Source organism: Sus scrofa, chromosome 12 (assembly GCF_054392235.1).
Source record: "Sus scrofa isolate SSC_HxYL_T2T_F1_AM1 chromosome 12, Sscrofa_HxYL_maternal_Yorkshire_Landrace_v2.0, whole genome shotgun sequence".
Taxonomy (NCBI): domain Eukaryota; kingdom Metazoa; phylum Chordata; class Mammalia; order Artiodactyla; family Suidae; genus Sus; species Sus scrofa.
This window is the reverse complement of record NC_139394.1, coordinates 45,653,292-45,664,326: the sequence shown is the minus strand read 5'-3', so window position 1 is coordinate 45,664,326 and position 11,035 is coordinate 45,653,292. Positions and strand designations below refer to the sequence as shown.

At 52.3% G+C, this 11,035-nt stretch overlaps 1 protein-coding gene across 1 annotated transcript in view; it reads right to left on the bottom strand.

Annotated features, from left to right (window-relative positions):
- Positions 1 to 1,001: 1,001 nt before the first annotated feature.
- Positions 1,002 to 11,035, bottom strand: part of LOC100627824 (acid-sensing ion channel 2) — a 391,320-nt gene continuing 381,286 nt past the window's right edge. Inside the window, exon 4 of the mRNA XM_084985230.1 lies at positions 1,002 to 1,914. The gene's annotated coding sequence lies outside the window, so the exon portion shown is untranslated. The remainder of the gene's footprint in view (positions 1,915 to 11,035) is intronic.

Genomic DNA, 11,035 nt, shown 5'->3' with positions numbered 1-11,035 from the left:
CATCTGGCTCTGGTGCGTGTGGGCTCCAGAGTCTTCACAGGGCCATTCTCTGGGTGGCAAGAGTCAGCTCTTGAGTTTTCCTCCTCCTTCGGCTCAGCATCTCCATTTCCTTGACGTGATACAGGTGGGCAGGCTGGTCCCCGTCCTGGGATGCTCCTGAGGGTTCCAGGAAGGGACAGACTAAAGCATTCATTACCTATTAGCTTCCTCGGGTCCTGGTTTGTCTATGTCCAGGGTGGGAATTACAACTCCCGGTTTTGGCAGAAAGCTGTACAGTTGAGTGAATTACAGTACAGAGAAGACAACTTGCAAGATGAGAGGCTGCTCACTTCATCTTGGGGGGAGCAAAGGGTTAGACAGAGGTCCAAGTTCATATGCCAAAATGAATGAGTGGAGACGGAGGTCTGTGGCAGAAAAGGACAGTCCCACCACTATGCTTCTGTTCACGTGTCTGTTCCCGGAGGGGTCCATTGGTTAAGCCAGGGGGAGGGGCTCAGAGTCAGCCGTGATAATCGGTATCTTTCAAAGGGGGATGCTCAGAGCATAGGATTCGAAGCCAAGAGTCTCAATTCAAGTCTTGGCTCTGGCACCACCAGATGTGACCTTAGGAAGATCCCCTGTGCCTTGGCTCCTCCACCCATAAACTTGGTCTAGACAGTGGAGAAGATGAGATGCAATGTCCTTAAAACACTTGGCACAGCTGACCACAGCTCCTGGCAGATTCAAAGTATGTGATGGCCACCAGAGCAGCCGTTGCCCAAAGGAGGAGTCAACAAAGTTGACTCATTCTAGGACCATCAACTTCCTCCAGCGTTCTAAGCCAAGCCCAGAGTTGCAATACAGATGTCCCTAACAAAGGTCAAAGGCTGCCCTTGACCTTCTCCTGAGGGGCGTTCAGGGAGTGTCCCTGTGGCAGACACTGAAGTGGCCACCAAAGTGACCAGACTGCCTGAGACCCTCAGGGTAGGAGAGGGGATAAGACATCTGTGTCGTCACCTTAACAGGAGAGAGAATGAACGCAAAAAAAGGCAAAGAGAGGGTCAGTTGGAAAATAGCCTTGGGAGGCCAAGACAGGGGGGCAAACAAGGGTTTCCAGGTGGCAGCCAAGTTCAATGAAAACCTTGAAGAATGGACTTAGGATAAGTAGAGACAGGAGAGCAGAGCACGTCTGAGATGGAAGGAGCCCATCACCCAAGGATCCGAATCTCAGGACATAGAGTTTGGCTACAGCCAGAGCCAACAGCAAGGACACTGGACATCGGTCAGGGGAGGTGGGCTGGGAACGGGCCTCCCCGCCTCCCTCAGGGCAGAAGGAGGATGAGAGGCTTTGCACAGCATCATTCCAAGGATGACTATCAAGTAACCCACCAAATGCTCCCTTGGAAACGCAACGTGCGTGATTTAGCCTGTGCCGCAGAGTGTGGGCGTGGCTTTGGGACCCCACGGGCCTGATGATGCGGGCAACTGAATCCATCTCTGGAAGCTTCTCTGACCAATATGCTTCATGTCCCTTCCATGGGGTTACTGTGACAAGAAGGAGATAACACCCCTCACTGTCTGAACGTGGACCCCTCCCTCTCCTGGCTACGTCGCCTGTGTGCAAGCCACCTGCCCAGGCAGACCTGGAAGCCCCCGGAGTTCATGGACCTGTCCCAGGCAGACCAGGGGCATGGGGGGAGAGGCACAAACCGTGTCTACCCAGGGGATCCAGGCCCCTGAGATTTTTTGATCTTGCCTCCCCTTTTCGGACCAAGAGGCACTGGTAGGTTAGAAAGCATTTTCTTCTTGGAGTCAGAATATCTAGTTCCATTTCTCAGTTCTTCCTCTAATGGCTGCACGCGGACCGTCTCTGGGCATGATTTTCCTCTTCTGTGAAATGGGCATTCCGACATTCACCATGTCTGACACACAGGGCTGAGAGGAAAATCACATCGGACGATGGGGGTTGAAGGCGGTGTGGACACTAACAGGCTTTATGCATGTGAGCCTGCTGCTTTTGTTTTGTTTTGTTTTTCCTCTTATTAAGGCTGTACTCGCAGCATATGGAAGTTCCCGGGCTAGGGGTCGAATCAGAGCTACAGCTGCCAGCCACAGCCACAGTAACACTAGAGCCAAGCCACACAACTTGCAGCAACCCTGGATCCTTAACACACTGAGCCAGGCCAGGAATCGAACCTGCATCCTCATGGACACTACACTGGGTTCTTAACCCGAGGAGCCTGAGCCACAATGGGGACTCCCGAGCCTGCTGACTTGATCTGCTGATCTGCAGGCTGAGCTGCAGAATAATGGTGGATTCAAAACTCAAGATTCTGAAGAGTTTGAGAAGGGATATAAAGATAAGATAGCGATGATGCTGGGTGATCAAGAGTCCTTAGGACCCGGAGCCAGCACTGAACAGTCTTCCTGGGCACTGCTGGGAGTTTGAGCTATCTACCTTGGCTTCTAGAATATTTGTGTTGCTATTGACAACACTGACAGTGATAGACAATGCCGTTTTCTCCCGATCTGGTCAGACACAACTGCCGTGAGCCCAGTATCAGAGGCTCAAACCTCCTGATTTACTCCAAAACTTACTACAAACTTGCAGTCATCAAGATAGTGTGATTCTGGCATAAAGAGAGGCTTAGAGTATACATAGTTTTTTTTTTTTAATGATACCTATGTCTTATACATTCTATAGATAGATATTTATAGGTACTGATATGTAGAGAGACGGTATAAACATATAAGCAAGAGGATAAAGAAATAACCCAATTTTAAAATGGGCAAAGGCACAGAGAACTCTACCCAATATTCTGCGATAATCTACGTGGGGAAAGAATCTGATGGAGAATGGATGTGTGTCCATGGATAACTGAAACACTTTGCTGAACAGCAGAAATTTATCACGACACTGTAAATCAACTCTACCTCAATAAAACGTAAACATATGATTAGCAAAGGGAACTGCATCTAGTCCCTTGTGATGGAACATAATGGCAGATAATGTGAGCAAAGGAATATATATATATTCTTTTCATCATATATATATATGATGGGGTCACTTTGCTGTACAGCAGAAATTGACAGACTCTTGTAAACCCACTATAATAGAAAAAAAATCTTGAAAAGTAAAATGTGCAAAGGATCTGAATAGACAGATGTAATAAGATATGCGAATAACCAACCAACACCTGAAAAGATGCTCAGTGTCATTAGCCATCAGGGAAAGGGCCATCAGAGGCCCTTCTACACCCACTAGCAGAGCTGCAATCAAGAAGATCCTAAGACGCGTCGGTGAGGACGTGGCGAACCTGGAGCGTTCGCCACGCTACTGGTGGGCATCAAAATGGTGCAGCCCCTTTGGAGAACATCTGGCAGGCCCTCCAAAGGTTGAACATGGATTTATCCAACCAGCATTTCCCCTCGAGGGATCTCTGAGGGAACGGAAAAGACGGCCCCGCAAAAACTCATACCTGAAGGCTCACAGCAGCGGTATTCGTCACAGCCCCAAATGGAGACAAGCCACATGTCCGAAAGGAGAGAGACGAAAGGAGAGAGAAAGTGTGGCCGATCCATACATTGAGGACGATTCAGCAAGAAAGGAGATGTGGTTCTGACACCGGTGACGCCTGGATGTGCCTTGATGATCACATGGCACTAAGTGAAGGGAGACGGTCACCAAGGATCACGTAGTGTACGTCTCCGTTTATATGCAGTGCCCAGAAGGGACAAATCTGCAGAGATGGAAAATAGACCCGTAGCTGCCCGGGGCTCGGGGGGAAGAAAAATGCGACATAGTAACTAAGGGGAATAGCAATTCCTGGGGTAATGAAGAGTCCCAGATTGATGGTTGTGCAACTCTGAGGATACTGACGCCACTGGATTGTACTCTTTATTTTATTTATTTTTTATTTGAGGGGGGCTGCACCTGCAGCATATGGACATTTCCAGGCTAGGGGTCCAATCAGAGCTGCAGCTGCTGTCCTACCCCACAGCCACAGCAACACGGGATCCGAGCCTCATCGGCGACCCACACCACAGCTTACGGCAACGCCGGCTCCTGAACCCACTCAGTGAGGCCAGAGATTGAACCTACATCCTCATGGACGCTGGTCAGGTTTGTTACCCCTGAGCCACAGCGGGAATTCCTGAACTGTATACTCTTTGAACGGGTGAACTGTCCATGTGTGGTGTGGACTTTTTCTCTCCATAAAGGTGTTTAAAGAAACAACAGAACACCCTGGACTTAGAGTCACGGGCTCAGCGTTCAAGCCCTGGTTTGCAACCTTGGCCAAGTTCCCGGATCTCTCTGATGACATGTCCTTCTCTGGGCAGAGGGTAAACTAATCCCCGTCTGGCCTCTCTCTTAGGCTCCTTGCATAGATCACAGGAATTGTGAACCTATTACGGATATAGAGTCTTACTCAGTCTCAGAGGTGTCCAGTCTTAGGACTCTGCTCTCCCGCAGGCCACATGGCACGCCACCCGCCCCTTCCAGACTCACAGTAACATGTGCACGTACCCTGCATTTTGTCTGATCCTGGGGAGGGATCTGGGCCAACCCCTCACCTGGAGATGAAGAAAGAGAAGCCCAGGGAGTGACTTCTCCAAGGTCACAGGCCCAGAAGGTACCAGAGTCATGACTACAGGCTTCTCTGAACACACCTGCCCTGTGGTCCCTGAAGCCAGCCTCTGACAGGTGGGTCTTGCTGGACATCATTGTTCACGTCCTCTGGTCACTTCCATTTCAGTGAAAGAAGCCCGTGTTCCTGAGTGTTTAAATTGAGCCGGACACCCTGCGTTCGCACATGACCCCCAGCCACCATTAGGGGAGGGCGGTGTGGCCCTCGGTCCCATCTCAGAGATGGCTAGTGCAGCCTCAGCAAGGGGAAGCCACCTGCCCGAGGGCACACACCCTGCACACCACCAGAGCTGGGCTTTGAACCCGCTCCCTCTGACAGCACAGCCCAGCCTTCAGACCACCGAGCCCCCGGGGCCACTCCCCTCCTCTCTCTCCCTTCTAGCCATGGGCCTCCTCAGCTCCCAGAGCCTTGGGCCTGCCCACCGCAGCCTCCCCAAGGACTCATCTTGGGCTTCGCCCCTTCAAACCACCACTTGCGAGGTCTGGAGCCCTATAATCTCAGGTCCCAAGCTCCGGCCCTCCCTCCCCCTCCCCATCTTCATGCAGGGAAGCTGTCTCCCCCTGAGCCATTCAGGGGAGTCTCTTGGCCTCTGGCTGAGCCTCTGCAAGAGGGGACACGGCCCCTGTCCTAACGCATAGGGCTGGGGGAGGATCCCGAGAAAGGGAAACACACTTCTTATGCAACGGAGGAGGGCCCTGTGGGGCTCCTGGGCACACAAGCCTTTCTGTGTCCCCCCATTTCTTATTTTTAGGGAATAAGCTTCAGACTCCATGACCTCCCTGAGTTCTAAAGAGCAGGTTCAAACCTTTGCTAATCAGGGAAGGAAGGGGATGCAGAGACCAGGCAGGAAGCATCGTCAGGAAACAGTAGCGCAGCCTGGGGGAGGGTCCTGGCCCCTCCTCAAGGGATACACAGAACAGTAGCTTTGAGCTCTTCTGCAGAACTAAACCCCCAACAAATAGGAGATGTTAAAGAAGCCTTCTCCATTCAGGAAAGAAGGACCACCAGAACCAGTCCTGCGACACCTAACATCAGCTTTGAAAAACAATGCCAGCCTGCCTCTACCCTGATCCTCATCTGGAGCCCTATTTTCCACTCCCCAAACCATAAAACCACCTCCCAATCTCTCCCAAGAGGGGCACAGTCTTTAAGGCACTAGCCTGCTGTGAACCTTCCTTGCCTGGCAAAGCAATAGAGCTATTTTTTTTCTCCTTCACCCAAAACTCTGTCTCCACATTTCTATTCAGCACCGGTGGACAGAGCCTGAGGTTCGGCAGCATGTATTTTAAAGCAAGCCTTCCTGATATAAAAGGAAAGAAAAATTGGACCCAAGTTCATGACCTGATCTGGGCATGGGGGTGGAGGGCTGGCAAGACACTGCCCTTTGTGGTCTCCTCGTCCCCACCAGTCTTGGGTGCCAGGAGTCAGCGGGACCGACCCCCTGGGGTCTCTTCCAGCTTGATGATGAAACAGCAGCTGCCTCCTGATCTGCGAGTTGCCTTGGGGCTCCAGGATGGTAAACACAAGGCTTAGTGATGTCCTTTTCCTCTTTTCTGTGTCTCTTAAGTGATTAGTGTAATGCTGTGTACACAGCAGAATTTTAATGAATATTTGTGGAATGCATAAATGCATGAACCCCGGGGGGATCTGGACGGGGAGGGATTGCAGTGCTGTGTGACAACAGTCCCCAGAGCCCCCAGGGGCCTCCCTCCACCGTGGGCTTCACAGGAAAAACAGGCCAGTGGCAGCAGAGTGCCTGGCGCCCAGGCACAGAGGGAGCCCTTGGCGCAGCCTTGGTGCTTGGAAGGAGAGAGGAGGCTGAAGCCCCCTCCACACGTCTCTTCTTTTGCTTCCGGGAGGGGGGAGGCAGAAGGAACCCCAGGGTTGGGCTGCAAGACTGAAGCGTCCTTCTGGAACTCAAAGCAGGAGGAGGGGCTCCATTCTCCTTCCTGGGGAGACCTTTCCGCCAGGCTCCTGTGGGACCTCGAGGCCCCTTCAAGGAGACAGAACTCCAAACGTCAGGCCAAGATAAAAATTACCAAACCCTTACCATGGCCCCAGCCGACTCCTTATAATGCCCCTCCCTCACCCCCAGGAACCTGGCTTACTCCTTCCTGCCTTCTACGCGGGAAGCTAAGTAGCCCACTGCTCACCCTGCCCCTATGGGAGCCTTCTATGCTACAACCAACCAGCAAGTGAAAGGGACGAGCCCTCTTTCCCCAACCAATCAGCAGGTCAGCAGGCGTATCGCGAGACCTCGCCTCTCCCTGGGCTATAAAAGTAGACAGGACCGCAGACCAGAGCTCAGCTCTCCCTGATCCTCCGGAAGTCCACCTGCGGCTGTGTAAACAGCTCCTCTTGCCTCAATACAGTTTTCTTTTCCTGCTCTGAATCTGGCAAATTCTTTTTCCGACAGCTCCCCATCCCTCCCTCCTCCTCTCCACCCCCCTCAAGGGGGGCTCTCTCCCTCCCCCATCCTTGCTTAGTCCAGCCCACTTCCTCTGCGGGGAGTGGAAGGCAGCGGGCTGCCAGCAGTTGGACCACACTCAGGCTCCCCTCCGCCCACGTCCAGGGCTTCCTCCCACTCCACAGAGCTCAGTGGGGAGGCGCAGGGTGCCTGGCATCTCTCTACAGTGTGGCCGGGAGGATCACAGCCCCTGCTCCACAGCAGGAAGCCAGAGGTCAACCCCTCCCCTCTTTCTCCACCCTCGTCCCCAGCCTCCTTAGCTCCGCTCAGGCTGTCCTGATTTCTTGGCCCATCCCAAGCCAGTGTGGATTAAAGACAGACGTCTAGTGGCGAACAGGATCCGGGTCTCAGCCGCGTGCTCCCTGGAATCTTCAGTATTGCCGAGGGCAAGGCTGAACTGAAGGTGAGACTTGCCAGGAGCTCCCCCCTCCTCGGGCAGGACTTGTCCCCATTCCCCCACCTCAGTTAGGGCCCCGCCTCTCTCTTTGCTCTAAGCACCCCCTTTCCTGTTTTTCTATGTTCCTCACCTGTTCTCTTAACTTCTGTTTGTTAACACCTGTTTGCGGCGGGGCCCAGCGCCAGGACTGGAGGATGAGGCTGTGATGTGTGTCTCTGGGTGGCTCCTGAGGGGGAAACTGAGGCTCAGGAGGTCAAACGAAAGGCGGCAGACAGATGCGGTGGGATCAGGAGATCCAGAGAGTCCGTCCCACTCTGCAGGGGGCTCCCAGCCCCCAGGGCACCCCCCCCCTCCAACCCCAGACTTTGGTTCCTCATCCTTAAACGACTGAACGAGATGACAGGTCTCCCAGCTCAAGAGCCTGATGAAGGCAGTGGATCCCTTCCCCCAAATTCAGATGTATCCCTCCTGCAACTGAGCAGGGCCCGTGGGGCTCCAGGGCACAACCGCCTCCTGTGTCCCCCATCTCTTGTTTTTGGGAAATGGACTTCATTCAGCCTCTGTGACCGTCCCTGCGTTCCAAGGGACAGGGTTCAGACCGTGGCTGATCAGGGAAGGAAGGAGATGCAAAGAAGAGAGAGGACCAGTCAAGGAACAACAGCACAGCCTGGGGCCAGGTGGGGTCCTGGTTCCCTCTCAAGGGATTACCCATAACGATGTAAACAGACTATACACCTAAGAGCAAAGCTATGCTCCTTTTAGAAATTGTCAATTGTAGTTCCCATCATGGTTTAGCGGAAACGAATCTGACTCACATCCATGAGGACGCAGGTTCGATCCCTGGCCTTGCTCAGTGGGTTAAGGATCCGGTGTAGCTGTGAGCTATGGTGTAGGCCAGCAGCTACAGCTCCGGTTGGCCCCCTAGCCTGGGAGCCTCCATATGCCACAGGTGCGCCCTAAAAAGACACACACACAAAAGAAATGGTCGACTGCAAAAAAAAATACAACCTGAGAGTTGAGAGTTTGGTTTTATTTGGGGTGGAATTAGGACCTCAGCCCAGGAGACAGCATCTCAGGGAGCCCTGAGAAATCACTCTGAGGCGGCGAGGCAGGGACGCTAGGATAGACGAGGTTTTTTTGCCACAAAGGGAAGGTAGCAGAAACAAACGATCTACAAAGAACCGGATTTACAGGAGAAGATTTATAGAAAAGCAGTTTCTAGGGGACGATGCAAAGGTCTGGGCGGGCTGGATAAGCCCCTCGGCTGCTCCTGCCTAGTCTTTGTTTCTTTCCTGAGGTCCGTCGGGGCTCACTGGCCCACCCTTGGGAGTGGGAGTGGCTGTGCTCAGATGACACCTTTTGTTTTGTCCACTACAAAGATCTACTCAAGATCTGAGTCCTCAAAGGGAAGGGGGAGGGGCACGCAGCCCAGGCACGTGTTTTACCAAGTTTGCTGCTGGCCTGGCGAAGGTTGCTGCGAGTCACAGACATCAGTATCAGGGACGAGTTTTAGGTTTTCTAGATATGAGGAGATGCAAGACTTGGGCTCAAAAAATCTTCAGCTAAAAATATCTGTCTGAAGACCTGTTCTTCTAGTTTTCCCAGAGTGGGGAGAGCCTCCCTCCTGGCCTTCGCCCTGAACTCTGCAGCTGCAGTAGAGGCTGATGGCAAGCAAGGGCGAAGCTTCAGGTCACAAGATGAATACTTTATTGGTCTTTATTTTATTTTATTTTTTGCCTTTTCTATGGCCGCTCCCGCAGCATATGGAGGTTCCCAGGCTAGGGGTCTAATCCTAATCAGAGCTATAGCCACTGGCCTACACCACAGCCACAGCAACGCGGGATCCGAGCCCTGTCTGCGACCTACACCCCAGCTCACGGCAACGCCGGATCCTTAACCCACTGAGCGAGGCCCGGGATCGAACCCGCAACCTCATGGTTCCTAGTCGGATCCATCGACCACTGCGCCACGACAGGAACTCCCAAGATGAATACTTTAAAACTGAGCATCTTCGAGTCCTTCCTTGTCCTTTTCCTGGGCTTCGTTGCTCCCTAAACCCAATCACCCGTAAGCTAAAGATGAGGCTCCCTGAGCACAACTGCCTGTGGGTTAAAGATTATTAGCACAAGATGCTTTTCAGGAACTTTCCCAGTTTGTTCTAATCCCTGATCCATATGCCCTTTTCACGAGTTACTGTTACTCTGGGCAATAACTCAGAAGACTGCTGTCATGATCACCCCGAGATCTGACTCCCGCTTTGATGACTGAGATTCCCCCAAAGAAAGAAGGAGGCATGTCTGCCCCAATCCTGATTCCCATCTGAAAGCCCGTTTGTCAACTTTTTACTATAAAACTGTCTGCAATTCTTCCCACCCGAGGGCACAGTCTTTAAGGCATTAGCCTGCTGGGGCCCCCTTTGCCTGGCACAGCAATAAAAGCTTCTTTTTCTCCTTCACCCAAACCACTCATCTCCACGTTTCTATTTGGCATCGGTGGCCAAGGTGGCCAAGTTTCGGCAACACCACCTGAGGCGTTTTGCAAAATAAATGGCAGGCACTCAGTTGGCCCTGAAACCTGGGGCAAGACGGTCTCCGGAGGCCACCCCACCACCAAAATGACTTAGTGCCCCAGTGCCCTACAGTTGCTAACTGCAGCCGGTGACATCACCCTCTCCAAATGCATCCATCTGATGTCAGGGTTGTTTGCGTGGCTTTTACATTTTCTTGTGTGCTTCATTTTGACCCAAGGCCACTGAGACATCGGGCACTGCTCCATTGGCCTAACAACACTGCAGGACTGATGGTCAATTTCTGGAGTCTTCGGACAGGTTTCTCCTCCCCGTCTCCATAGCTTAGAGCAGCTGGTGGAGGGCAGGGGTAGTAGTAGGGAATGGGCTGATTCCTCTTCCTAATAAAACCCATCCATCCAGTTTCTAGAGGAAACAGATTGGAGATATCCCCAGAGCCAGACTAGGGGAAATAAAGTAATAGCGTTATCAGTCTTCACAGAGCTACTTAAATACAGTCTGGGTTGCTGGGGAGGGGGGGGGGGGCTTTTGTTATGAAAATGAAGGCAAGTGGGAGGGTGGAGTTTGTGTTTTGATATGTATATGAGGTTGGAAGCCACATGGGTGGGGACTGCTGGGGAGGCTGTGTTGCCCAGCATATTTATTTGTGCAGTTTAATTTAACAGCTAGGCTACAACAGGGCTGCAGTCGGGATTGTGTAAAGATAATTACCGCCCTGTTATTAATCAGATGCCTGCAGGAGGTGGCTTGCTAGCCTGCCGCTGCCTTGGCTGCAGACAGATCTGCAGGCGCCCTGATCTAGCACCATAGTGGTCTCTTTCCGCCATCTAGTGGCAACTCCAGGAATTGCCTGGGGGAAACTAGGTGTAGGGAGAAATGAAACATTTGGATTTCTTTTGGGGAAAAAAAAATTTTTTTTTTCAGCCACCTTCGAGAAGGAGCAGAAACTATCGCCATTTCCAAAAAGGTTAGCTGTGGAGAGGTTTTTGAAAATCGAGTAGCCAGGCTGCCCCTTT